The 26920-nt window shown below is 37.8% G+C and overlaps 1 protein-coding gene across 8 annotated transcripts in view; it reads left to right on the top strand.

Moving 5' to 3' along the window:
- The window catches only part of LOC132143530 (sorbin and SH3 domain-containing protein 2-like), a 104936-nt gene that overhangs the window by 16108 nt on the left and 61908 nt on the right, over positions 1-26920 (top strand). For 3 of the 8 annotated variants that reach the window (XM_059553821.1, XM_059553820.1, XM_059553817.1), the window contains exon 1: positions 22404-22698. The exons of 1 other annotated variant lie outside the window; for it this stretch is intronic. The gene's annotated coding sequence lies outside the window, so the exon portion shown is untranslated. Of the gene's footprint in view, positions 1-22402; positions 22699-26920 lie in introns of those variants that run through there. 4 more of the 8 variants (XM_059553823.1, XM_059553824.1, XM_059553822.1 and 1 more) reach the window with 4 other exon arrangements.

Below are 26920 nucleotides of genomic sequence, written 5' to 3'. Positions count from 1 at the left end.
CCCAGACCTCCGTCAGTCCCTATGTGGGACCTCGCGGCGGTTTTGGAGGCCATGAAGGGTCCCCCTTTTGAGCCTATCCAATCGGTTAGCCTTCAGCATCTGTCGTTCAATAGAGTATTCTTGTTGGCTCTCGCTTCGGTGAAGCGTGTGGGTGATTTGCACGCGCTCTCGGTGAGCCAGTCGTGCTTGGAGTTTGGGCCTAATGACTCAAGGGTCTTACTCAAACCTAGGCACGGTTATGTGCCGAAATCCCTCAACACGCCGTTTCGGGCTCAGGTTATTGCCCTGTCTGCCTTGCCGGTGTCAGGAGAAGATAGAGACTCGAGTCTTCTTTGCCCTGTCAGGGTTTTAAGAGCTTATGTGTCTCGCTCTGCTGCCTTTCGGGCAGACGGAGCAGCTGTTTGTCTCGTTCGGTGGACGTTCCAAGGGAATGGCTGTTTTGAGACAGACTCTATCCAGATGGATAGTTGACGCCATAGCGTTAGCTTACGCTTCCAGGGGCCTTCAGTGCCCGTTGGGCGTCAGAGCACACTCCACAAGAGGCGTCGCCTCGTCGTGGGCGTGGTCTACTGGGATCTCCTTGCAGGATATATGAATGGCGGGAGGTTGGGCCTCGCCGTCTACATTTATCAGGTTCTATAACCTGGAGGTTCCCGCTTTGCAAGCAAGGCTGCTGTCGGTATAGTCGAATCAGGGCCCTGAGGGGAATTCTGAGTTCATGATGCGCTGCCGACTGTTATATGGGCAGTATTGCGTAAGACCCGCATTGCCACATTGGTCAGGCTTTGCCTCGGCTGTGTGATGTCATATTGCCGCATCTACGGATGCTGCTAGATATGGGACGGAGGGCTTTCCCCCTTTTTCTGTCCTGGACTCTCTGTGAGTCCCTCAGGTGATTGTGCACTGTAAATCCTGGGCGTTGCTTCAGGTTTATTAGTGTGTGATCCCTGCGCGCATGGCGTTTTACATTGGGTTCCCGTAGCGTCTTAGCTAAGACGCAGTACGAGAGAGCTCTCGTAAGAGAACGTACTCGGTTACTAAACGTAACCTCGGTTCTCTCTAGAAGAGCGAACGAGTACTGCGTTCTCTGCCGTGCGCACGTTTCACTCTGGTTCGCTTCGGCGATGAAATAAATCAGGTGAGTCAGCCTTTTCGAGCTCCTTTTATAGGTTGGGCCACACCCGTTTCGGCGGGAAGTGGCAAGAAGGGCGCGAAGCGCCCTTATTGGTCTGATGTTGCATCAGCCTGTGCTCGATAGGCTGTGTGTGGGCAAAAATGCTTGCATCAAAATTTGAATGCCTATTACATACTTTTACATAATACAATACAAAATATCTATCTATCTGTCTGTCTATCGTTTTATATATAATTATGTCATTATATCTATTTGTTGTCTATCTATATATATTTTTATCATACTGTATCTGTCTATCATTTTATGTCTATGTATCTTTTATCTAAATATTTTTCTTTAACTTTCAAACAAAGTGTTGTTAAACCAACATTTGCTTGACAAACTTTGCTTTTCTAAGAAAAAATTAGTTATTTAGTAGTTATTTCTACTTTCTACAAGATTTGCCTATAGTTATTAAAAAAACGACTTTATATTAAAACAATAGAAGTCTATAGTGTGCTCTCATTTAGACAGCAAGGTAAACTTATTTGGAAATCATTGCCCTTCCCCCACTCTCATCTCTCAGCTGTGAAAGTGATGGAGATGTTAAACATGACAGAGTCAGTCTCACCCTCTGTTTCGGTCTTCTCAGTTTTGCTTTCCTCTTTTCCCTCTTAGTCTGTTTCCTTTGGTGTCCTCTCTTCCATTGCATCCTGTCATAATGTCTCTCTTTCTCTCACTTTCTCAGTATCAGGAACTGAATCTATAGTTAATTTCAAATTCAGACTGGATTTTTTCAAAATAGAGTGTCCAGATGGGTATAAATAGCTAGTGTGTATATGTGTGGTCAGAGGCCTTAGGGTCTGTACAGTGGCAAGAGTGTGTTTAAGGGTGTACTCACACTAGGCATGGTTGCCATGAACCGGGCCCGAGTACGATTGTTAGTTGTAACACTAGTGACGTAGGGTCCCAAGACGTTTGTGTCATCATGATTCAGATGGCCACTGTAGTAAAATGAACAATGTCAAAACACAGAGTGATAACAATGTTTACTTGAACACACATTCTGGTAAAAGTGAAAACAGGCAACTATGGAAGCTCTTTCCACCTCAGAGTAAAACAGAAAAGGTAACCTTTATATTCACAATTGCAACTTTATTTCTCCCAATTTTGCCTTTTTTCACTGATACCCCATAGTGTTATTTCATATCACACTTTATTTTAATATTTATCTTACAATTACTTTTTTAAAACGTTTAACTCTGAGGCAGAAGACATTGTTAAATAACAGTGCAAAACCTGCTAAGATATTGCATGGTGCATGTTTTGTATTTAACCCCCATTTTTATTCTGATAGAGCAAAAATGAGGGGAGAGAGAGAAAGAGTGATAATCCACTTCAGCACAGCTAGTGGAAGATCAATAATGCACAGTTTAATTCTGCTTGAATGCAAAGCCAATAAAGTTTAACATGATAGACAATGGGGAGGACAGAAACAAATGCAGAGAATGAGACAAAAGACACCAGATTAATCAACTGAGGACAGAGGTAGTGCTCAAACGTTATGGGATTTTTTTTTTAATGAACAGTGCTTCCTATCTTCTCAGCCTCTTTCAAATATGTTGCATAAACTGAATTGCATGATAATTTAGTAAAAAGTCTTTGGATCCTTTAATTGTGATGATTTTGGCTCACATTTAACAAAAACCCACCAACACGTCATGCATACACACTAAAGATAACATATTTAGCTTTGTATGACAAATGTTGCAATTTCAATGTATAAATCAAATTTAGTAAATAAAAATATGAAGAACAAAAAAATAGAGTTGCGATAATGACATCAATCACAATGTTAAAATGCAATTAAAAACAGGCTACAATAGAGAACAACAGTATAAAAGAAGCAGAAAACATATAGACTGAATATTTGTAATTTTATTTACAGTAAACCTTGAACTTGTCTCTAACACATCACAAGACCATTTTTGCTAATATTGCAGCTAATTGGCAACTAGCAAGGTCTACATTAGTTTTGACTGTTAGCACCTTAATACACATGAATTAAACAGTAATATACATTTAATTTTAAAATATAGTTCAAAGTACAAAATTAATAAGCTGTATGGCAAGGACACTCAATAAATACTGACACAGAAAATTTGATATTTACCTTATATTTTTGAGGAGTCTGTCATGTCATATTTTCTGTCATTTCGTTGGCCCCGAAGAAGCACCAACGAGGCACAAACAAGCACGGGAAGTGACAGTGCAAACGCGACTGGCCCTGGCACGCACTAGCACTCCCGCTTTTGGCCCGACAGTGGAAATGCAGCTGCTGTGCTCACATGCTAAATTCTGTTTCCATAGAATCTAGACTTGTTTGTCTTTGATAAAATGTCATAATAAAAGCCTTTTTTCATTGTTGCGGTGCATACTCAAAAGTGTGGGACAGGCACATTTATTTGAAAAAAAATCTTAAAAATGATCAGTAAATAATAAAAAAAATTTAAGATGCTGTATATTAATATGTATATTAAACAGTTCTATTTGAAATAATGTCAAATTGTAATTAATTAGCTTATTTTACATATTTCAATATTATGTTGTGGGACATGGACAAATTTGTGCGTCATAATTTTATATTAATCATTATTAATATATTTGTCAAGGTGTATAATGACACAGTGAATATATTTATAAAGAAACAAATGACAAATTTATTTGAATAAGGTTTTATTAGATAAATCTAAGACATATAAACTAATCTAACACATAAACGCATGCACTCATACATTCACACAAGTTGCAGAAAGATCAAAAGTTAGGCAAGGATGAGTTAAAGAGAATGAAAATGTGAAATCCCAAGTTTACAGCAATATGTTAAATTGCATAGACATGAACAACCATCAATCATTTAATTAGCCCTCGCATTGAGTTCCTCAATGAGGTTAGAATTATATTAGATACACCGGTACAAATGTCTGGAGGTAGTACTTGCGTCTCCTGTGTTAAGTTGTCGTTGAAAGGGGGTTTTTCCCGATGTCGCTGATTGGCTGGAAGTTCAGTAGTCGTTGAAGTGACGTCTTGGGAAGCCCGTGGTTGGGCGTTGGCTGAAGATGCAGAGTTGTGTGGGCTGGTTGAAGTTGAACGGGCAGTCGAGGTCCGACACGGCGTTACAAAACTTAACTCAGAACACGAAACTCTCAAACGGAAAAGAAAAGAAGTAAAGTTTGACGAGACTAGGTGGTGTTTCTTCTCATGGTGGCTAAGTAGCAGCAGGCAGGCCGAAGCACGCTGGAACCGCGCTCAAAGAACAGTGATGACTAACAGCATGGCTAAAAGCTAAAGCTAAGAAGCAAAGCTAAAAGCATACTAAAAGCTGGCATGACTGATAGCAAAAGCAGAGCTAAAACTAAAAGCATACATGACTAATAGCAGAGCAAAGCTAGAAGCTAAAAGCTAAATTTTATGGTGTCCTGAGTATTTAAACTGGCCTGTTGGCCACACCTCAAATGTTGTCTTGACCAATCAGATATTGTCTTGGCTCGGGCGTATCATAAATCATATGTTATCTTACCAAGCATGTGGTCCGAATTTTCCCGCTCTTGCAGGGTCTAATTTTGGACATGATTCCTATAACAAGAATATGATACATTTGACAAATAACTGATGGTCAGGACTATTTCAAGCAAGCAGATTCGATTACATAGATACTAGACATGAATATGTATCCTTAAGCTATCCCATAGTTATTAAAAGACATACACAATAAGTGATTATAACATGATAGTCAAATGTGTGGGTTACATATAAATGAATATGGAGTTAAGCGATGGACTGATATTCATTTAGAAGTCATTTTGGAGTTCATTTTGGTCCATATATATGTACAAAAGACAGTTTCTTTGTCATTATCTGACAAAGATTTCTGTGGAGACCAGAGGTTCAAAGACCCCCCCCCCCCCCCCTTAGGAATTTCAGTCTGGTTCTGCTAGGTGGGGGAAGTGTTTAACTCTCATGGGTTTACATGTGATGTCCGACGTTGCATCTCACTTACGAACAACAAATTTGACAATCTCTTCTGCGAATTAAAATTGTCAATAATTGTTCTAGTGGTGTTAATGTTGAAAGCTGTTCTGTGAAAGCGTTGGTTGGTTGGTTATCTTGCTTGGGACTTGTGGCACAGAATGTTTTATGACTTCCTGTTGCCTTACTGAGGAATTTGGCTCATGTTTCAGCCACAGCCCTGATCGACTCTTTAATTTGTCTGGTTCGAGTCATTTCTGCTACACAAGGTTTTATTGACTGATACAAGAGGTAGTGAAGTGCACAACAGATACCACAACAGGAACACAAACAGAACAGCTAAGGAAGGCCACTGGGAAGGCTTCAGGAAACAACTGGCAGAATGCTTGGGCAACAGAGGGGGCAGCAAGACCAGGCTGATAGAGAAGGCCACACAAGGCACCATAGAGCAGAGCTCAGAAACTTGTTGACCACTGACTCTGGAGACAGACCAGATGCCAGGCTGGAAGAACCAGGGCAGGGCACATGGGGACAGGTCAGGAACTCGAACACAAGACTAGAAAGGACAAAGCTCCACAAATTAAATCCAAGACAAATATAAACCAATGAACTAATAAAAGTAAAGTAACAAAATAAGAAATTACCAATTTAACCAACTTAAGAGAATGATCAAACAATACCAAGAATCAAGACTAGAAAACTAAATAAATAAATATTACAAATGAAAGCAAAGGGCAAGAACAAACAAGTTACCAAAACAAGGAGCAAGTCAAGAACATAGAATCACAAGACCAACCAGACAGGGAGACACAGACACATATTCAGCCACATCCACAGACAGAGGGGGATGAGAATGACAACGGACCAGCAAACACAAAAGGGTAAGGTGCACTATAAATAGGGAGGAAAATACATGAGGGACAGGTGAGCACAATTAGACCAACTAGGGTAACAAGAGAGTGTGGTAAAGAGGAAACAAGGAGGAGGGGCTAAAGGAGTACATGGCCGAGAAAGTAGGCTTGTTCGACTTCATGCAGCTCTGCGCAGACCGATCGTCGGCTGACTTGAAGCAGTGCATGCTGGTTAGAAATTTTGTCCGACTAGATACAGCGCTGATACCACGTGACTGTGACGTGTGCCATCAAAGTACCGAGAGAGCGATTCGAGAGTAGCCGGAGAACTCAGCCAGCGCAGCTTCTGAAGAGCGGCTGCACAGGTTCTGATGATGACACAACTGATCCACGATTGGCTGGATTCACTGATGACATGATGACGTGTGTTTCAAGTTTATTGCGACGACTCCAGTTTCAGAAATTCTCATATGGACTTTTAAAACAGTTCAATACGTTTTTATGTTGTCTTCATCTTATAAATCATATTTTTTAAATATTGTTTTACTGTATTTACTTTATTGTTAATATAGAGTTTGTGTATGTTTATTTTGCATGAATTTCTTTTTTATACAGACCTTTTACAGTATTCAGCAGCATAACCCATTCAAATTAGCATTTTTAATAACTAAAATGTTAATCTTAAAAACATACAATCTAATGTGGTCATAAATGTATGCTCCTATACAAATGATACATAATAAATTATGTTCCTCCATTTGTTTGGTTTCTTCATATTCTCTAGTTTATTTTGCTGTGTTTATACTCCACCTGCATGTGGTTAGCAAACTGCTAACAACTTGCTGTAACTTCAACTTAACAACTTGACAACATTCTGTTCACTTTCAAATAGTTGGTCTAAATCACAATATAAATCCAACAGAATTGTGCTTTTCTGTATATGAAAATCAATGGTGTTATGTTTAAAATGTTAAAAAGAGCTCAGCTGGAGGGTACTGTAAATCTTGTTGCTGAAACCTTCTTAAAAACACATACCCACCAGGGAATTTTTTTATAGGTTACTTTTAAAATTTTGTATTAGCAGAAACACCCATGTCATACTGCTAAAGGATATATCCAATATGTTATCTTGTTTTGGAAGACACCCTTCCAAAACACCACTTATACACACATCTTAAACACGTGATAATACCATTAATACATAGTTACTTAATCACTAAATCATGAAAACAATGGAAATCACTGATACAAATGTTGAGCCAAAACTGAAAGTGGACTTAAAATGGTAATTGCAATTGTTGCTAACTATAAGTAATAATGAATGGAACAGGTGTTGGCTATGGTCCCATGGTTCCTTATAATATATAAAGAACCTGCATTACCCTGTGTAACACACAACAAAATGGACAACGTAACCATTAATGTGTTAGACAGCAAAGGCAATGTTGTCATGCTAGTGGTTTCCAAGGACATCGCTGAAAGGATGCAAAATAGTAAGTAAACCACATGACTGTGAAATAATTATAAGTCACCAATGATTTGTGCAAGTGTTTTATTTATCATTTATTCCCCCAGATCAAATGTTCCTTTCCTCTGTCAATGAGAAAGTATCAGCTGTTGAAACAAAAGGTACACATTTACTTAATGAACAAGAATATACAGGAAATAATTCTTGAGTGACACTGACCACATCTACAATCTTCTCTCCAAACAGCTCTCCTCAGTGGCTCAGCTTGTGCTGCAAAGCTTCTCCAACCTCCTATTCCATGTCCCACTACCTCCACTAGGTCGCCGGCACCCCTAAACCTCAGTTTTGTGAAACCATCATCCACCAGCCAGTGCCCCATTACTACCACTAGGCCCCCTGTACCACCTCCACCATCCACCAGCCAGTGTCCCATTACTACCACTAGGCCCCCTGTACCACCTCCACCATCCACCAGCCAGTGCCCCATTACTACCACTAGGCCCCCTGTACTACTTCCCTCCACTGTCAAGGACCCACCACCTTCCACTCTGCAACCTGGTGCAGTGTGTGGAAACCCTTTAGCATCCATTCAACCTTCATCCCCTTCCTTCCAGTCAGACAGGCATGAATCTCAAGGTATTGCATCAAATACTGTAAGGAAGATAAATGGCAATACTGTTGTTAAATTACATAATTTTCTTTGTTGATCTATTTCTCTCCTTATCCCCTCCATTTTACAGAAATAACACATACAATGACACTATTTCTACTGGACCTTACACAAACTCATCAGCACCTTTATTTCGGAACAAAATGGCATTCTATAAAAAAATACAAAACTTATTCTCACTAAAGGGCTACAACTTGTCAAGTGAGAAAATTCGAAAAAAAAACTAGCAAACATGTTAACCACTTATAAGAGAGTGAAAGACAGGCTCCGTGCAACTGGGGAAGGGAAGATCACCTGGGAGTACTATACAGTAAGTCGAAGACTGCTTTACTTTGTTTCTGAAATAACATTGTCATGTGTTACAAGACTGAAACATTGGTCATTTTCATTTTACATCCACCCCCACCAGCTAATGGATGAGTTATTTGGGTCATCGGGGATCGGTACTGCACCACCTGGCACCATTCACTCCACACCTCTGGGTTTGGAAGAGACCTCTTCCACAAGCAGGCCCACAACGTCTTCTCTTCAAGACCAGCCGGTAGGTGCTAGTATGGATGAACAGCCAGGAACTGCTACCATACAAAATTCAAACATCACAAGAAGGCAAAGAAGACCACAACCCTTACAATTCCTGGACGCTTATGAAGAGCATGCAGAGAGAAGGACTGCTGTGCTTGAGTCCCTGGTAAGGCCAGATCTGGAGAGATGGCGGCGACTTAAGGAGAGGCAGAGAAGGTCCCTCGAAAAAAAGATGGTGACCAGCTTGGGAACAATTGTGGAAAAAAAATGGGGAAAAGACAAGAGCAAATTATGCATCTATTACAGAACCCACATGAACCCCAATAAAATTATAATCTAAAGATGTTATCTCTTTTGATTTACACCTTTCCCCAAAATGTCCTAAGTTTTTTTTCCCCGAAATAACAATTTCTAATGACAAACTAATTTTGTTCAATAAAAAAAATTTCTTTATTTCAACACAAAATCTGTTTGTTTGTTTTATCATTTGTTGAATATTTCTGAACATTCAAATCTTTACTTTTCATCTTTTGTTTTGTATGTTAAGTATACACATACAAATTAGATCTGGCCACAAATCTGGTCTCTATAACGACATGCATTAGTGTTGTGGGGTTGCTGGGTGTAGGGGCGGAGTGGCAATCGGGACGATTAGGACTTTTCCCGGTCGACCGGCCGGCCGGTTGATGAATTTTCATGATCGGCCCATTATAAATTATTCATAACGGCCGTGAGAGTGGCCGGAGCGGGAGCAGGAGCGCGGCGGCCGGCACTGTATTTCTCAGTCATAGTTACCCCCCTGCAAACTCATCTCATCTCCCCCATCATATTCTTCATACAGAACTTTCATGGTCACAAAAAAACTAACAAAAAACGAGTATTTAATTCATTTGTTTGTTCTTAAATTAACATAAAAATGGAGTAAAACCTCCTGGGAATGGGGAATTCTTTTATCCAGTGAACCGACTGCAGGTCAAGTCTGTTTACAGAAATGTAGGGAGATAATGAGCGCCCCCTGCCCCCTCGTCTAATGGCATGACCCAAAAATGGCACACGCCAGACTAGAGAGAGAGAGAAAGCGCGCAAATTCTAGAAAAAAAAATTGACAGTCAGGAAGGATTAGCGTGGTTGCATAACATTTAACGATACCCCCATGGAAGGCAAGAAGAGAAAGGACAAAGGAGGGGCCGAAAAGGCCAGAATGAAGAAGAAGCGGATGCTGGAGGAGAATGCATCAAAGTGCTCAAAAATTACGGATTTATTCCGAAATCAGGCCTCAACTGGTGAATTGACAGAAAAAACAGTGGCGCCGCTCAAGCATTAACGTACGTTATTGCTAGCCGCCCGTGAACTAGCACAAGCTAGTAAATGTTGGTAGCCTAATAATAATGACTAATCTAATTAGTGGTAGGTAGACAGTGGTGTTTGTATTATATATATTCATACTATAATGATGTCGCCAACGCCAATCAATAATCAGTAACACTTTATAATAAAAGTTCAGTTGTAAGTAATTTATAAGTGGTTAGTTTATGATAAACTATATAATTTACAAAAACATTCATAAATGAATATCAAGTGATATGCTCACATTTTAAGTATGTTTTGAACGAAAGTTTACATCGTATGTTTCTGCGGAATCGGCCAGCGCGAAGGACGTCTATATTCCGATTGGTTGCTGGCGTTTTGCCGCTGAACCGCGTCATAGCTCATTATTACCATAAAGTTGAGCCACTTTCAACTCTCAGATTGACGCTCTGGTCACTCAAAACGCAATTTCAAGGAATTTGACGCTCCTTGCAGCTGAGAGAAGCCAGCTTCCATTGGAAATGAATGACTTCCGGTAACTTTGGAAGCTCAAGTCAGCGGCGGTGTGAACGCCTCTCACGTGGCGTTGTCAAGGTAGCAATTTCACTGGATCTAAACAAATCAGTCTAACCATAGACCACGTGACCAGTAACGGTGGCTTTCTTAATATATTTAAAATAATTTTGCAAGGGTTATGACGTTAGTAGTATATATTTTTTAGCATTTTTTTTTTTTTTTTGACCATGGAGGGCCGGTGGTTTACGAAATTTACCGGTAGATTTTTTGGTCCCACTCCGCCCCTGGCTGGGGGTATGGTTCATCATCAACACCATCACCTACCACAACAACTTGATCACTGGGCTCTAAACAAAGATTATGCAAAATGCAGCAGGCTGAGACTGCTGAGCTGATATTAGAAATGCTTCTCATTTGCAGGTAATGGAGCCTCCTAAACTTAGATTTTAGAATGCCAAATGAATGCTCAATGACCACGCGAGCTGCATTGAGCTTTCTGTTAAAATATCTTTGCCTAGCAGACAAGTGGCCATTGTCTCAATAAGGCCTCATAAGTTGAGGCAACAAAGGGTAGGCAGAATCCCCAATTATGTGCATTCCCTGTGGAACAAGTGAATGAGGATCTTCTTCAAGAACACGACAAACTTCTGCGAAGCGAAATGCTCTGGCATCATGCCAACTCCCAGGGTGACCCACACTAATGTGACAGAAGCGCCGCTGACTGTCACAAAACCCAGTTAAATTTACATAGTAAAACTGTTTCCTATTCATGTATGCTAGGGGATTATCACAGTGGGGTCTCATTATAGGAATGTGACACCCATCTACTGCACATACAGTGTTGGGGAAACATGCTGTGTCAAACCCTAACTTTGACATCTCCAGCCTTTGACCTCTGGGCCAGGATATGTGGTGGGCCATGTATGTGTTAATATTGTAACAAAACTCATGGAGATGCTTGGCAAGAGTGGATTTTGACATGTTAAATCTATCTGCCACCCCACGATATGACTCCTGATTCACCAATGTCCAAAGGCAGGCAAGAACACTGTTCGTGAGTGGCAGTTTGGTCTGTTGTAAATTCATATACACAGGACCAAGGGTATTGATGACATCCTGCAAAGGTAGAAAAATAGGTAATTAAGACAACATGCTAACACTTGTAATAGTTCAATGAATTTTATATTAACCAGGGGTGCGTTCTCCGATAACGTTGTCTCTTAGCGCGCTACGAATACTCAAAAGGTACACCTTAACTACAGGTATACCTTTGCTACGTGTGTTCTCCGAACTATACCTTAGGATGTTGCTTAAGGTAAACCTTCTTAAGTTCGACCTTAGCAGTTGCTGTCCATGGTGGAGGTGCTGAATAGGTTGATATCGACGCCTCGATGATCGATTGTGCGCTCTTTCCTTCACAGTGGTATAGGTAAAGTATTGAGAAAACAATGTTCTTTATAAAGAAGCGTTTTAGAAATAGTACAAACTGCATTTTTCGGGGCTTATTGAAATAAGTACATGCAGAAATAAATATGAGTATGTGTTTATAATTTAGCAAGTGTACAATCCCAAACCCTCACGGCCATAAGTGTGTTAATGTTCTCCACAACGTATGCTGATTATCCACCAGCCGTATCACATTATTGCCGTAAATCGCTCATTTCTGTAATTGGATGATTTCCTCAATAAAAGCGCAAACATGAGAGACATACCGACATTCACTATGTCGGGGAAAAAAGTCAGCAAAAAGAGATCGCCCAGCCACACTGAGGTCTTACTCAGCCCATATCCATCCCCAACAACCTCCAGAAAACTCCCCAAGGCATAAAAACGAAGAGCCGCCAGCAGCTCAATTTCGGGGCTGAGGGGGTAGCTCTGTCGAGTTTGTCTTAAAAATCTGGGCCAACAAGATGCAAGAGCTGCAGTATTTGCTCCCGTGGCAGGCAATTTTTTTTTTACAATGGTCTCTTGTAAACTAAAATGTTCTCTTATAAAGTAGTTGACATACACTAACTGGCTCCGCGGACGCCGCCGTCTTTGATTTAAAACAAGTACTCGCTGTCTCGCTGCCATAGCTATAAAGTTTGTGTAAACTCATCTTTCTTTATATAGACTCCTAAGCCTTTTCTGTCAAATGGTTCGCCAGCTGATGTGCCTTAGGATAGTAAATAAAAAAGCTAACAACCATTAGTGTATGGAAACTTTATTACTGAAAACACTTCCATACACTGGGTGTAAGCTATAACAACTTAAGTATTTTATGTGTATAATTTTAAAGTAAAGTAAAAATGTAATTTTAATACTAAATCAGATTTTATATTAAATGTTCATATAAAATTTTCTATGTGTAATTAAACTGCGATGTAAAAAATCTTTTTGCGTAGTGGTGGCCACTAGCGGTATGAACCGTCAGCAGCGATAAGGTATAGCTAAGAGCGCTCCAGACCAACCTTACGAACGCATGACTTACAGAAGGTATACTTAACTAAGAAGGTTTCGGAAACCACGTATTAACGATAAGGTACTTCTTAAGGTACAACTTAAGAACGACGTAGCGTTAAGGTAGTTTCGGAGAACGCACCCCAGTCCAGTACAAACCTCCACTTGTTCACTGAAAAGCCTGAAATGACTTCTAAATTCTGAGAGACTGTAGAGAGGGACAACATCCTCCACAAAATTGTCTATTTTTGGAACAATATATAAGAACAAGAGGAATTGTACTCACTATATACAGTACATGTAGCCTACCTGAACACACATGTAACATTAGTCAAACATTTATTATCAGTATTTTATGTTGAATAGGGATTTTAATTAAATAATTAGTATATACAGAAGTGTCAAAATTTGAGTAAAACTCAATTATTTATTTGTCAGAATGAGTCATTCTCTCTAATTAAACCAAAATAATAACAATTATTGTTAAAAGGCAAGCAACAAGAGCTATTGATTACAAAAAACACTCATTACATCATTGCAAAGACTTTAGACTTTCGATACAGTATTTTTATACAACATATAATTTTCCAATTCTAGGTATAGGTCTAGTAACTTTAAAGCTAAATTGATAATGTGTCTATAATTTGTTTAAAAATATACTTTTTACATTTAACCTTTACTCACCTTCGTTGCTCATTGTGCTCAATGTATTGCAAAAATAATGGATTTTCTATTGTTTCCAGCTCGTCTGCGATCAAGTAAGCAAACGCCACGTGATCTGCCATGACTGACGTAATTGCAGCAAACTACGGGAGCCACAACGTGTCTGGCTTCATATCTCCGTTTGCAGCTCCTCCCCACCTGCACGCGGCTACTCTCGCCGATCGGTTGCATCCAGCCGCAGCCGATGTCGAACACACCTACTAACTATGTGCTGACACTAGACACAAGAAACAAACCTAAAACTGATTTTATATATAGACTGGTTTTGTGGTCCAGGGTCACATACACACACACACGTGTATATATATATATATATATATATATATATATATATATATATATATATATATATATATATATATATATATATATATATATATATATATATATATATATATATATTCAATTCAAGTTTTATTTGTATAGCGCTTTTTACAATACAAATCGTTACAAAGCAACTTTACAGAAAATTATGTTTCTACAATATTTAGTAGTAGCTAGTAGTTTGTGCACGTTTGACAGGATTTTAGAAAAATAAAAATAATAATAATAATACAAGACGTAGTCAGCTAGATGATGAACTATCAATATTATTAATTAATAGTAATTATAGGATGCAGTCACACATGTAGCAATAATTGTTAGTTCTGTTTGTTGATTCAGGGTTAGCATCATCTGGGGTCCTCTGAGGGTCAGCATCATCTCTTCTCAGGTGTTCTGTATCCAGACTGGAGCTTGTGTAAATCCTAGTTACCACGGGATGTAAATCCCGTGGCAAAACATAGAAACAAAATAGAGACATCATTAGCATAGCTGCTGATCCAACAAAGTAAAATTAGTTTAACCCAAGCTAAAGAATAAAAATGCAGATGCAACTACACTCACAATTTAAGAGATACATTATTCGAATGCTTGGCGAAAGAGATGCGTTTTTAATCTAGATTTAAACAGAGAGAGTGTGTCTGAACCCCGAACATTATCAGGAAGGCTATTCCAGAGTTTGGGAGCCAAATGTGAAAAAGCTCTACCTCCTTTAGTGGACTTTGCTATCCTAGGAACTACCAAAAGTCCAGCGTTTTGTGACCTTAGGGTGCGTGATGGGTTGTAGCGTGGTAGAAGGCTAGTTAGGTACGCAGGAGCTAAACCATTTAGGGCCTTATAGGTAAGTAATGATAATTTGTAACAGATACGGAACTTAATAGGTAGCCAGTGCAGAGACTGTAAAATTGGGGTAATATGATCATATTTTCTTGACCTGGTAAGGACTCTAGCTGCTGCATTTTGGACTACCTGTAGCTTGTTTATTGACGAAGCAGGACAACCACCTAGAAGTCCATTACAATAGTCCAGTCTAGAGGTCATGAAAGCATGAACTAGCTTTTCTGCATCAGAAACAGATAACATGTTTCGTAGCTTGGCAATGTTTCTAAGATGGAAGAATGCGGTTTTTGTAACATTGGAAATATGATTTTCAAAAGACAAATTGCTGTCTAATATAACACCCAGATTTCTGACTGTAGAGGAAGTAACAGTACATCCGTCTAGTTGCAGATTGTAATCTACAAGATTCTGTGTGGTGTTTTTTGGTCCAATAATTAATATCTCTGTCTTATCCGAATTTAATTGGAGAAAATTATTTGTCATCCAATCTTTTACATTTTTAACACACTCTGTTAGCTTAGATAATTGGGAAGTTTCATCTGGTCTCGTTGAAATATATAGCTGAGTATCATCAGCATAACAGTGGAAGCTAATTCCGTATTTTCTAATAATATTACCAAGGGGCAACATGTATATTGAAAATAGAAGGGGACCTAGGACGGATCCTTGTGGCACTCCATATTTTACTAATGATAAATGAGATGACACCCCATTTAAGTAAACAAAATGGTAGCGATCGGACAGGTAGGATCTAAACCATCTTAGAGCCTGCCCTTGAATACCTGTATAGTTTTGTAATCGATCTATGAGTATGTCATGATCTATGGTGTCGAACGCAGCACTAAGATCAAGTAAGACTAGAAATGAGATGCAGCCTTGATCTGACGCAAGAAGCAGGTAATTTGTAATTTTAACAAGTGCAGTTTCTGTGCTATGGTGGGGCCTAAAACCTGACTGAAATTCTTCATACAGATCATTTTTATGCAGGAAGGTGCTCAATTGAGCAGACACAACTTTTTCTAAAATTTTAGACATAAATGGAAGATTTGAAATAGGCCTATAATTTGCCAGTACACTAGGATCTAGTTTTGGTTTCTTAATAAGAGGCTTGATAACCGCCAGCTTGAATGGTTTTGGGACGTGACCTAAAGATAACGACGAGTTAATGATATTGAGAAGCGGTTCTTCGGCTACAGGTAACAGCTCTTTTAGTAATTTAGTGGGTACAGGATCTAATAAACATGTTGTTGGTTTAGATACAGTGATAAGTTTATTTAGCTCTTCCTGTCCTATATTTGTAAAGCACTGCAGTTTATTTTTGGGTGCGATGGATGAAACTGAAGTGTTAGACGCTGTAGAATCTACATTCGCTATTGTATTTCTAATGTTATCTATTTTATCAGTGAAGAAATTCATAAAGTCATTACTATTTAACGTTGGTGGAATATTTGAATCAGGTGGCGTCTGGTAATTTGTTAATTTAGCCACTTTGCTAAATAAAAACCTTGGATTGTTTTGGTTATTTTCAATGAGTTTGCGGATATGCTCTGCCCTAGCAGTTTTTAGAGCCTGTCTATAGCTGGACATACTGTTTTTCCAGCAATTTTAAAAACTTCCAAGTTAGTTTTTCTCCATTTGCGTTCAAGACTACGAGTTACTTTCTTGAGAGAGTGAGTATTACTGTTATACCATGGCACAGTACGTTTTTCTCTAACCTTTTTCAATTTGATGGGGGCAACAGCTTCTAATGTATTAGAGAAAATAGTGCCCATGTTGTCAGTAATTTCGTCTAATTCATGTGTATTTTTGGGTACAAATAGCAGTTGAGATAGATCAGGCAGGTTATTTGCGAATCTGTCTTTGGTGGCTGGAACAATATTTCTGCCCAGACGGTAACGCTGAGACATATAGTTAATATCAGTTATACGCAGCATGCACGATACAAGGAAATGGTCTGTAATATCATCACATTGGGGTACAATATCTATAGCAGTAAGATCGATTCCATGCGATATAATTAGATCTAGTGTATGATTAAAACGATGAGTGGGCCCGGTGACATTTTGCTTGACTCCAAAGGAGTTTATTAGGTCAGTAAACGCAAGTCCTAATGTATCATTTGCATTATCAACGTGAATATTAAAATCTCCCATGATTAGCGCCTTATCAACTGTAACTAGAAGGTCTGAGAGGAAATCTGCAAATTCTTTTAGGAATTCTGTATACGGCCCTGGTGGTCTATACACAGTAGCCAGAGCAAGAGATACATTAGATTTCTTTTGCATGTCTGACAGTGTAACATTTAGCAGAAGTATTTCAAAAGAGTTAAACCTGTATCCTGTTTTCTGGGTAACATTGAGAATATCAATATATATTGTTGCAACACCTCCTCCACGACCAGTCTGACGGGGCTCATGCTTATAACAGTAGTTTGGTGGAGTAGACTCATTTAGACCAAAATAATCATTTGGTTTTAGCCAGGTTTCAGTCAAGCAGAGTACATCAAAACTATTTTCTGTGATCATTTCATTTACAATAACTGCTTTGGGTGTGAGTGATCTAATATTTATGAGCCCAAACTTTAAAAATTGTTTTTGTTCATTTACTTTACATTTTTCTGGTTTAATTACGATAAGATTTTTTCTAGATCCTACATTATATTTTGACCTCACTATTCGGGGAACAGACACAGTCTTTATTAGTTTTTACAGCACAAGTACTTTTATCATTTAAGCGGGTGGAACAAAACTCATCATAATAGTTATTAGAGAATTGTCTTACTAGTCACATGGAGCGAAGTGTCCTGGAGATGTTGTCAGAGAGCAGCTCCGCTCCGATTCTGCTGGGGTGTAATCCATCAGCGCGAAACAGCCTAGGACGCTCCCAGAAAAGATTCCAGTTATTAACAAATAGCAGTTTCTGTTCTTTACACCATGACAACAACCATTCATTTAAAGCAAAAAGTCTACTGAACCTTTCGTGTCCTCGTATATATATATATATATATATATATATATATATATATATATATATATATATATGCATCTGTCTGTGTGTGTGTGTGTGTGTGTGTGTGTGTGTGTGTGTGTGTGTGTGTGTGTGACCCTGGACCACAGAACCAGTCTTAAGTCGCTGGGGTATATTTTTAGTGAAAATAGCCACAAAAACATTGTATGGGTCAAAATTATCGATTTTTCTTTTAAAAAAAAAGATAGAATATTAAAAATAATTAGAATATTAAGTAAAGATCATGTTCCATGAAAATATTTAGTAAATTTCCTACTGTAAACATATAAAAACTTAATTTTTGATTTGTAATTAATTTGGACAACTTCAAAGACAATTTTCTCAATATTTAGATTTTTTGGACCCTCAGATTCCAGTTCTTCAAATAGTTGTATCTCAGCCAAATATTCAATCCTAATAAACCATACATCAATGGAAAGCTTATTTATTTAGCTTTCAGGTGATGTATACATTTCTTTATTTCTTAAAGGTGCTCTAAGTGATGTCACACATTTTTTAGGCCAAAACATTTTTTGTCACATCCAGCAAACATCTCCTCACTATTCGCTAGCAGCTTGTCCCCTGAACACACTGTAAAAAAACGTGGTCTCTCTAGACACCACAGGCTCCACAAACAACAAGAAAAACAAACTGGGCTCACCTGCACCACAAAACATAACAAACTGTTCCAGCCAATAACCGACAAGAAAGATTTGGGGGTGGGGTTTGGGGGGTTAGTGCACGGATGAGGAGGACGGAGGGTCTAGCTAGCCACCGTTTTGTTTGACAACAATTTGAACGTCAACAAGAAGTTACGACTCCCGGCATCGCTTAGAGCACCTTTAAGACTGTATTTGTGGTCCAGGGTCACACACACACACACACACACACACACACACACACACACACACACACACACACACACACACACACACACACACACACACAAACACAGTGAATAACACATTTCTACAGTGCCATTGTTTACTACAGACTTTGTAAAACTCCTTGGTGTCAGTACAAATCTGATATGGCTGCAATATTAGCCACCGCAACATAAAAAAATAGAGTGCACATTCAGAAAAGTTTCCACCATCTCAAGATCAAAGGTGACCAAAAGAGCTCTTGAATCCATTCATTACTCTTAGAAAATGACCTCATCCTGGAATGTTCCTGCCTAGAATGCTCTGTGGCTAAAGCTAAGCAGACAGAGATAAAGCCACACTATCAAGTGCAGGGAATATGGAGTGAACAGTACCGGGAGATAAGGGTGTTATTTTTTCCTGTGCATTTCATCACATATTGCAGACACAACAAAGTGTGGCTGTGTGTGTATGTGTGAACTGAAAGCATGCAAGCTACATTCCATGGTATTTTTGGTGCTCACATGTGAGATAATTAGAGACTAGTGCATGACGTCATGCTGTAAGTGGAGGGCTCTGACATGTGACATGCTATGTGTGTATGTGGGCACTCATCCGTGTGTTTTCAGGTTGTTTACTCTTCCACGGTGTAAATTAGCTTGGTTTTAGCCCTGATCCTTTGAACTATCTTAACCAGAAAAACCTTTATGGTCATCTAGCCTCACAAGAAAGATCAGGGATGACCAGGATAACCAAACAGTTGCTGGTAGCCATTGACTGTCCCCTTCTATGAATGTCAGTGGCTACCAGCAATTTTTTAGTTATCAATATTCTTCAGAATATCTTCTTTTATTTTCCCATACAGGTTTGGAACAACCTAAGGGTAAGTAAATTTTCATTTATGAACCAACAATGAACATTTGTATTTATATTCATTATCGTTGTCCCACTGAGATCCCACGTGTTGATGACTGGCCCCTCGAAAATATCCCCTCAATGTCATGGTGAATTTTCCAGTTCAGATAACCAAGAGCCCTGGCTAGCTGCTAAGACTATACACATACTCAAACACATACACACTTGTACAATCATATTCTATTGCAAAGGTCAGTTATGAGTGAAGAGATTATATTTGGACATCTTTGATCTGCAGTGGTCCGAGGTGCTACTGACATGGGGTATTTGAGACTCAGTCTCCACGGCAGTATAGCAGTGCAGTGGGGAATTTGTGACAGAGCTGAAATCTCACCGTAAATGCCCTCTCGTTATTTCTCCTTAATGCTCTTATGAGATTATTATTATTATAAGGAGGCAATGTTTTAAAAACAGTTATTGTAAAAATAGACAAGTACAGTAAAATAGATGGTTAAGATATTTTGATAAAATGTCCTGCATCTACTGTCTGTCTGAATTCCACCAGACCATGACTAAAAGTCTTCTGAGGAAAACCATTAAAAAATGTAATGAGAACATGGCATCCAGCCACAAAACAGCTGGTTTTACCATGTACCAGTGACTTCTAAAACAGTGCCATTGTATATTATATTATATTATATTATATTATATTATATTATATTATATTATATTATATTATATTATATTATATTATATTATATTATATTATATTATATTGAGGATCAGAGCAACTGTATCAGAGGAATCATTACTGTACCTTTAAACTCTTTGATTTATATTTAGTGTTATGTACTGTAATACATTTTGCAATTTTAATCTTAACCAATAAAATGTAATTTAATATGTTTTAGTGCTTGTAAGACCACATTAAATTCATTGTTTAGCTTAAAAAATAGATAATGATCAACTCTAAGCAGATAATGAGGAAAAAAAGACAATGAGGTGTATTGTAATTTCAGCTTTCAGACTCCCTTCTGTGGCTGTGACATTATAATTATACACTGGCAAAGATGAAACCATTCAGTTAGTTAAATCCTGTATACATGATAAGATAAGCTATCAGAATTCCAGTTAACAGCTGCTCTGAATGGTGTATTCCCATTGCTAACAATCCTCATAATGCACAGGGGTTCTGAGGGAGAATATACAGACTACTAGTGTTATAAATCAGTAAGTAAATGATTTGTGAAGTTTGGTTTGTCTGGTTTTGCATTTCTGAGGTCTGTTTGGATTAGTAGGTGTGAGGGAGGGATGCTGTATGACTTGGTCTTTCAATATGTAGGTCAAATTGTAGGGAAACCCACCATGCTGCCACTGAATAAAATATTAATGTGTGTGTGTGTGTGTGTGTGTGTGTGTGTGTGTGTGTGTGTGTGTGTGTGTGTGTGTGTGTGTGTGTGTGTGTGTGCGTGCGTGCGCGTGCGTGCGTGCGTGCGTGTGCGTGTGCGTGTGCGTGTGTGTGTGTGTGTGTGTGTGTGTGTGTGGCAGAATGAGCCTTGGTAGAGTCTTGTTTAATGTGTGCACTGAAAAAGACATTTTAAAACTAGACATGGTAAACTCTAAATAAACTGGTTTTGCCAGTCGTAACAATGGCACAGTGTCACTTTAACCTTTTATAGGGTGACACAATCTGTGTATATCCAAATCACATTGTGTTTAATCAAATGATGTCCAGTTGATTAGAAAAATGCAGGCAAAGTGAGGCATGCAAAGTGAGGCATTCTTTTAATGTATCATTCACATTGTTTAAATACATAGTCCAAATGGCTTGGCGCCTCACACATTAAGAAATAATCAAATAATATATTAACTAATATGAAGAAATATTCAATACATACTGTAAACCTGAAATTCTACAAAACAAAATCACAGGTATTACACATAGGCAAACTGGGACACATTTATAAAGTAGGACAACTAGTTCTTTCAAATACAGCAATATTATATTTTATATGATCTATATATATTTTTTTACTAGCTGCTGTTGTAACCTATTCTTCCCATATACAGCATCCCTCACAAATACACCCCTACCAATCCATTATTATTATTATTATTATTATTATTATTATTATTATTATTATTGTTATTTATTTAATTATTTATTTATTTATTTATACCAACAAGATACCTTAAGAATACCTTTACATAACATCCAAAGCTTCTAGAGTGAACTAAGGAGCTAGAAATAATATTTATGTCATGGTAAAGTATAATTTTTCCTAACCAACTTATTTATATTTTTTTTGTATTTGTATTTGTATTTTTTATTCTTTTATTATGTGCTTTTTGTTCTGTCACTGTCATTCTGTTGCACTGCGGAGCTTCTATAACGAAAACAAATTCCTCGTATGTGTAAACATACATGGCAATAAAGCTCATTCTGAACTAGAATTTATTTGATCTCTGTTAAAATTACATAAACGCTGTCCCAGTTTACAAAACACACCACTTTGCCAAAACATTGTTGTCAGTTTCAAGGTTTTAGCAATGAAGAAGAAAATATTTCCATCAAACTTCGAGATTTGTACAGCAGTTCGGTACGGTCTTTTTGCCCTTGAGTGGCAGAGGTGACCTCAGCATCAGCATCTCATATCTGCGTTCCCGATTGAAGTGTTCTGGTTGCCATGACTACTGAGAACCTGTGAGGGACCGATGCGCGGCGCTGCTCTCTATCTCACTCTATAGGCTGTGATATAAAATACTCCTCAAGCGACGATTGGATGATGTCTGGATAAAGTCTCTATTAAGCACTAACCTCTCGCGTTCGTGACGTGCGCAAGCATCGCGTCGTTTTGAGTATGCAAAACGAGCCGATAAGGAGAGGCGTTTCGTCATGTGTAAAGAGACAGTTTTACCGCAATGCTAGTTCAATAGCTCTCCAGCTCCGTGCGAGAGCCACTGACCCAAGAGGAAAGGGTGGTGCCGCGCACTGGCATAGTCCATGCGCGTTTACGCGTTTATTTGGAGTCGACTCGCAGAGAAGCGAGCGGAGCAGGTGTGAGCTTTCAGTCTAGATTCAGACCTCATCTCTCTCGTCTCTGACTTTGATGGACTTACGTGCGGCGCGTTAACTTCGGTGGATGACTCCATATGCGTGCTTATTGCTCAGGGTAAGGACGCTTGTTTCGCGGTCACGCGCTGACAGAACCACAACGGCGCAGACAGAATGAGAAGAGTTTGCGATTCCTGAGGCAGATTTTAAAGACAAATTTCAGAAACAACGAAATAATGCATTTTAAATGTAGTTTTCAGAGAATTCCAGATACAAAACTTAGGTGCAGATTTTAATGCAGATTCAGAGTTCGATTCCAAAGGCAGATATTAGTAAATGTTTGTAGCCTATTGCAGAATAACGTCATTCCAAATAGAGATTTCAGTTCATTATGGAACATTAAATAGAGATTTAAATAAGGATCCTTTAACAGGAAGACTGTAGCTATGCGTAAACCAAAAATGTACTATTTATGACCAAGTTTGTGACCTCAAAACGTAATGTACATCTATCATATGTTGTAACACTTTTTCATCACCTATTTTTTATTCTCTACTGCTCTCAGTTTGCAGTAGCTACATGGCGGTGATTACATCGTTAAAGTAGCACTGCTGCATATTTGGATGGTGCTGCAATACTCTAGGATTCCAGTTTCATTTTAAGACTTTTTGCTCTCAGATTCTGATATGTTGTAGCCTAATAGTTGACCCAACAAGTTTTGTCCATAATTCCGAATTCAGATGCGTTTGGAGTGTGGATATGCAGAGAGTGGAACTGATTACCCGTAACTCAATCTGGCGTGACCTTGCACGACAACAAAGAGCGCTTGTGTACCAGAATCTTGCGCCAAGATCTTTTGGCTTAATTGATTAACATAACAATTAAGAGGCTTGTCATTACCCGCTCATTAGCGAGGTCCTGGGATGTAATTTCATAAAAAAATCAGAACTGTTTCCACAATCAACTAATTCAACCATTATTTTGAGCCTGTTACACAGTGTTTATTGTTGTTGGTTTTTTTTTGCGCAGTGAAGCTCTTCTTGTAAGTTAGAAAGAAAATATGTATTTATATAATATACCAATTAAAATATAAATATAAATATACACCATAATATATAAATAATTATATAAATGATATATTTCTCTATTTTATATAGCATTTATTTAAAATGTTATTAAAATGTAATAATGTTGATTCAAATGTAATAGTAATAATAATAATTAACATCATGTAATTATACAACATTTACAATATAATTGTATATAATAATGATATGATATATTACAATGTAACATACATATATATATATATATATATATATATATAATCATTTGTGTTAAGTATATAGCATTTAATTGTATATATATTTAGTAAAATTTTAATAATATAACTGTATATTGTAATAATAATAATAACAATAGTAATAATAATAGCAATAATAATATTATTATTATTATTATTATGTTTGCTTTAATTAATTTTTTACATATAAATATTAATTCCGGTTTATTTATGCTTTTATGTTTTATTAAACTTATAGTTTATTCAGATGGTGGATGTACTAATGAACTCACTGTAGAAATCAGAAAAAGTTTGTTGTTTAAGTGGTGAGGTTGCCATAGTCAAAGAGCTGAATAGCTGACTATGGCCCGGGGACAGAATGCTATATGTGTTTCTAAGCAGAACAGAGAGAATGGTGGTGCTTTAATCTCTTGTGAACAAGATCTGTTTGATATTGTGCATATATAGGATGATGTCATGACAGGTAAATTAGGATTTCTATCCCTCTATCTCACTTTATCTCTGGATATCAGTATTGCACATTCATTTAAATACTGTTCTTGTGGGTGATTAACTAGTGGGGAAAGGGCACGCCAGGTAATGTAATTATACCATTGACCTCACACTGAAATTGAAAACTTACATAATTATGAAATAAATCAAATAATTTGAAGGTTAGATTAATTTGACTAACTTGCATATGAAGGAATTGCAGTTTACTAGTTACCATCATTCTAAAGTATGTACAGTAGCACATAATGTATACAGATACAAAAATGAAAGCTTTCAGTCACAGCATTTACATAATTAAGGAGTCTATTAAAAATGCTGCTCTGGGGGTGGGGGTGGTGGGGTGAGGCAAATGAAGCTCTCTCTGAAGTTACTTAACATTAATTCCTCATCATTCATATTTAATGCAGGCTTTATGGCTCATTCTCAAAGTTTATGAATCTTGTGTGTGCTCTCTATAAAACTGCTATGTAACAATGTGTTCAATTAGAAAATAATCAGAATTTTTAAAAAAGGTAAGGACATCTGACAGACAGACATAGAGACAGACAGACACATGCATGTAGCGCAACAGTGTCAAAAAGGAGTGAAGTGCTAAAGAAAGCATGTGTTTGAGTGATGAGATGTGCATGCCTGAAGTCAAGGTGTCTGTGTACATTTGTCTAATTTTACTGGGTAGAGATCCCTAGAATAGTGCTGGATAAAGTGCAGATTATTCTCTACATAAGACCCACAGTATCTGCAGGAGTGAGAAGAATATTCTTTGGACACATGGCAAATGGTTTGATCCCTACTTTAAAGAGGTGGTTGATTGCGATTTCACTTTTTTTAACATTAGTTTGTTTGTAATGTTTCTGTTTGAGCACTAACAATATCTTCAAAGTTGCATAGTTGAAGGTATAATGCAAATGGAAAAAAAATATATATTTTTTTAACTTTTAAAATTCTGGCAGTTTAATGCCTACAAAAATGGCTGGTCAGGGACTACAACGAGCTTCTTCCCAGGTTCCTTACATCACGAACCCTGATAAACCCTGCCCCTGGGTACACGCAACAAAGTGGGCAAGGCCATGTTGTGCTACTTTAGAGAAGAGGAAGAGAAAACTAGGGGTGCACGTAAAAATGTATGCATATATGAATCGCGATTCTGTCTTCTATCGATTCTAATGGATTCACAAGTTTCAAAATCAATGTTCTAAATCATTGATTCTCAATCCTCTTCCTCACGTCACCCTGCTCTCTCTCGCTCGCTCGTTCAGATCATCAAATCAGCTCCAACTAACTGTTCCATTTATACATTTATTTTCACAAAGCAATGAGAAGCGTTATGGTGTGGAATAATTGTACATTATGTGATATTTGTTATATATATATATATATATATATATATATATATATATATATATATATATATATATAATTAACGTGGATCCTAAGTCTGCATGGTTATGTAGTATCATTGAAATAATATAATTATTGGAAATTATTGGAAATGCTGCTTTGACAACTTGCTGAAAAAAAAGTAATTATTTTATACTATTAATGTTTATTTTTTTAATTAATATTTTATTTCATATAATTACAGTTTTTGTTTTTATTTTTAGTTAAATATAATAGCCCTGGTTATGAATGCATTTTACAGTACATGAACCATATAGCTTTACATATCACCATATATAAACTTTTACATATATGAGGTCAAAAAATATTTAGTAACTTAGTGGATAACTTCCATTTAAAATAGATTTAATTTTATAAAAATTTTAATTTAATTGAATTATTTCAGTTTATGGGCCCTATAATACACCCGGCGCAATGCGGCACAAGTGTGTTTGCTAGTTTCAGTCTGGCGCCGTTCGCATTTTCCCGTCCAGCGTCACGTCGTTTAATTAGCAAATGCATTACGCTCATTTGTGCACCCATGGGCGTTGCTGGTCTAAAAAAGAGGTGTGTTCAGGTGCATTGCTGGCGCAATTCTTATTTTATGTAGCTGAAAATAGACTGCGCCATAGACCAACTCAAACCTGGTCTAAAGTCTGGCGCAATGTTTTTTCTTTTTTTTCAAAGAGCATGTTAGTATAGGTGGTCCGCAACGTGCATACACGCTGCTTATTAAATACAGATCTGCTGGGTGTACAGCAGCACACAAACATGCCAAATATTACAAATTAAAGGATTGCTATACATAAAAAAATTTTGTAGGCTAATTAAATATATATATATATATATATTAGTGGTGGGCCATTATCGGCGTTAACGTGCTGCGATAAAAAAACGCTAAAAAAATATCGCCGTTAATCTATTCTCAAAGTTGGGTTGAGAGCTGGGTCTATACTAAGCAAGCTATGATGACTTTCACCTTGATATTTTATATAACCGACTGGCTGAGGTCAGCCTAAAAAGATGCTCAGGACAGTTGACGGGCTACTGCTGCGCATCGTCACGAAAGCTTATCTTTTTCACGTGTTTTTAAGCCTTACCGCTTGTCGATTTAAACATTAAAGCATCCAAACACAAGACGCGGAAAAGCTGAACAGAGTAGCTGGTT

The sequence above is a fragment of the Carassius carassius genome, chromosome 7 (genome assembly GCF_963082965.1).
Source record: "Carassius carassius chromosome 7, fCarCar2.1, whole genome shotgun sequence".
In the NCBI taxonomy this organism is placed as follows: Eukaryota; Metazoa; Chordata; class Actinopteri; order Cypriniformes; family Cyprinidae; genus Carassius; species Carassius carassius.
This window is presented reverse-complemented; position numbering and strand designations above follow the sequence as displayed.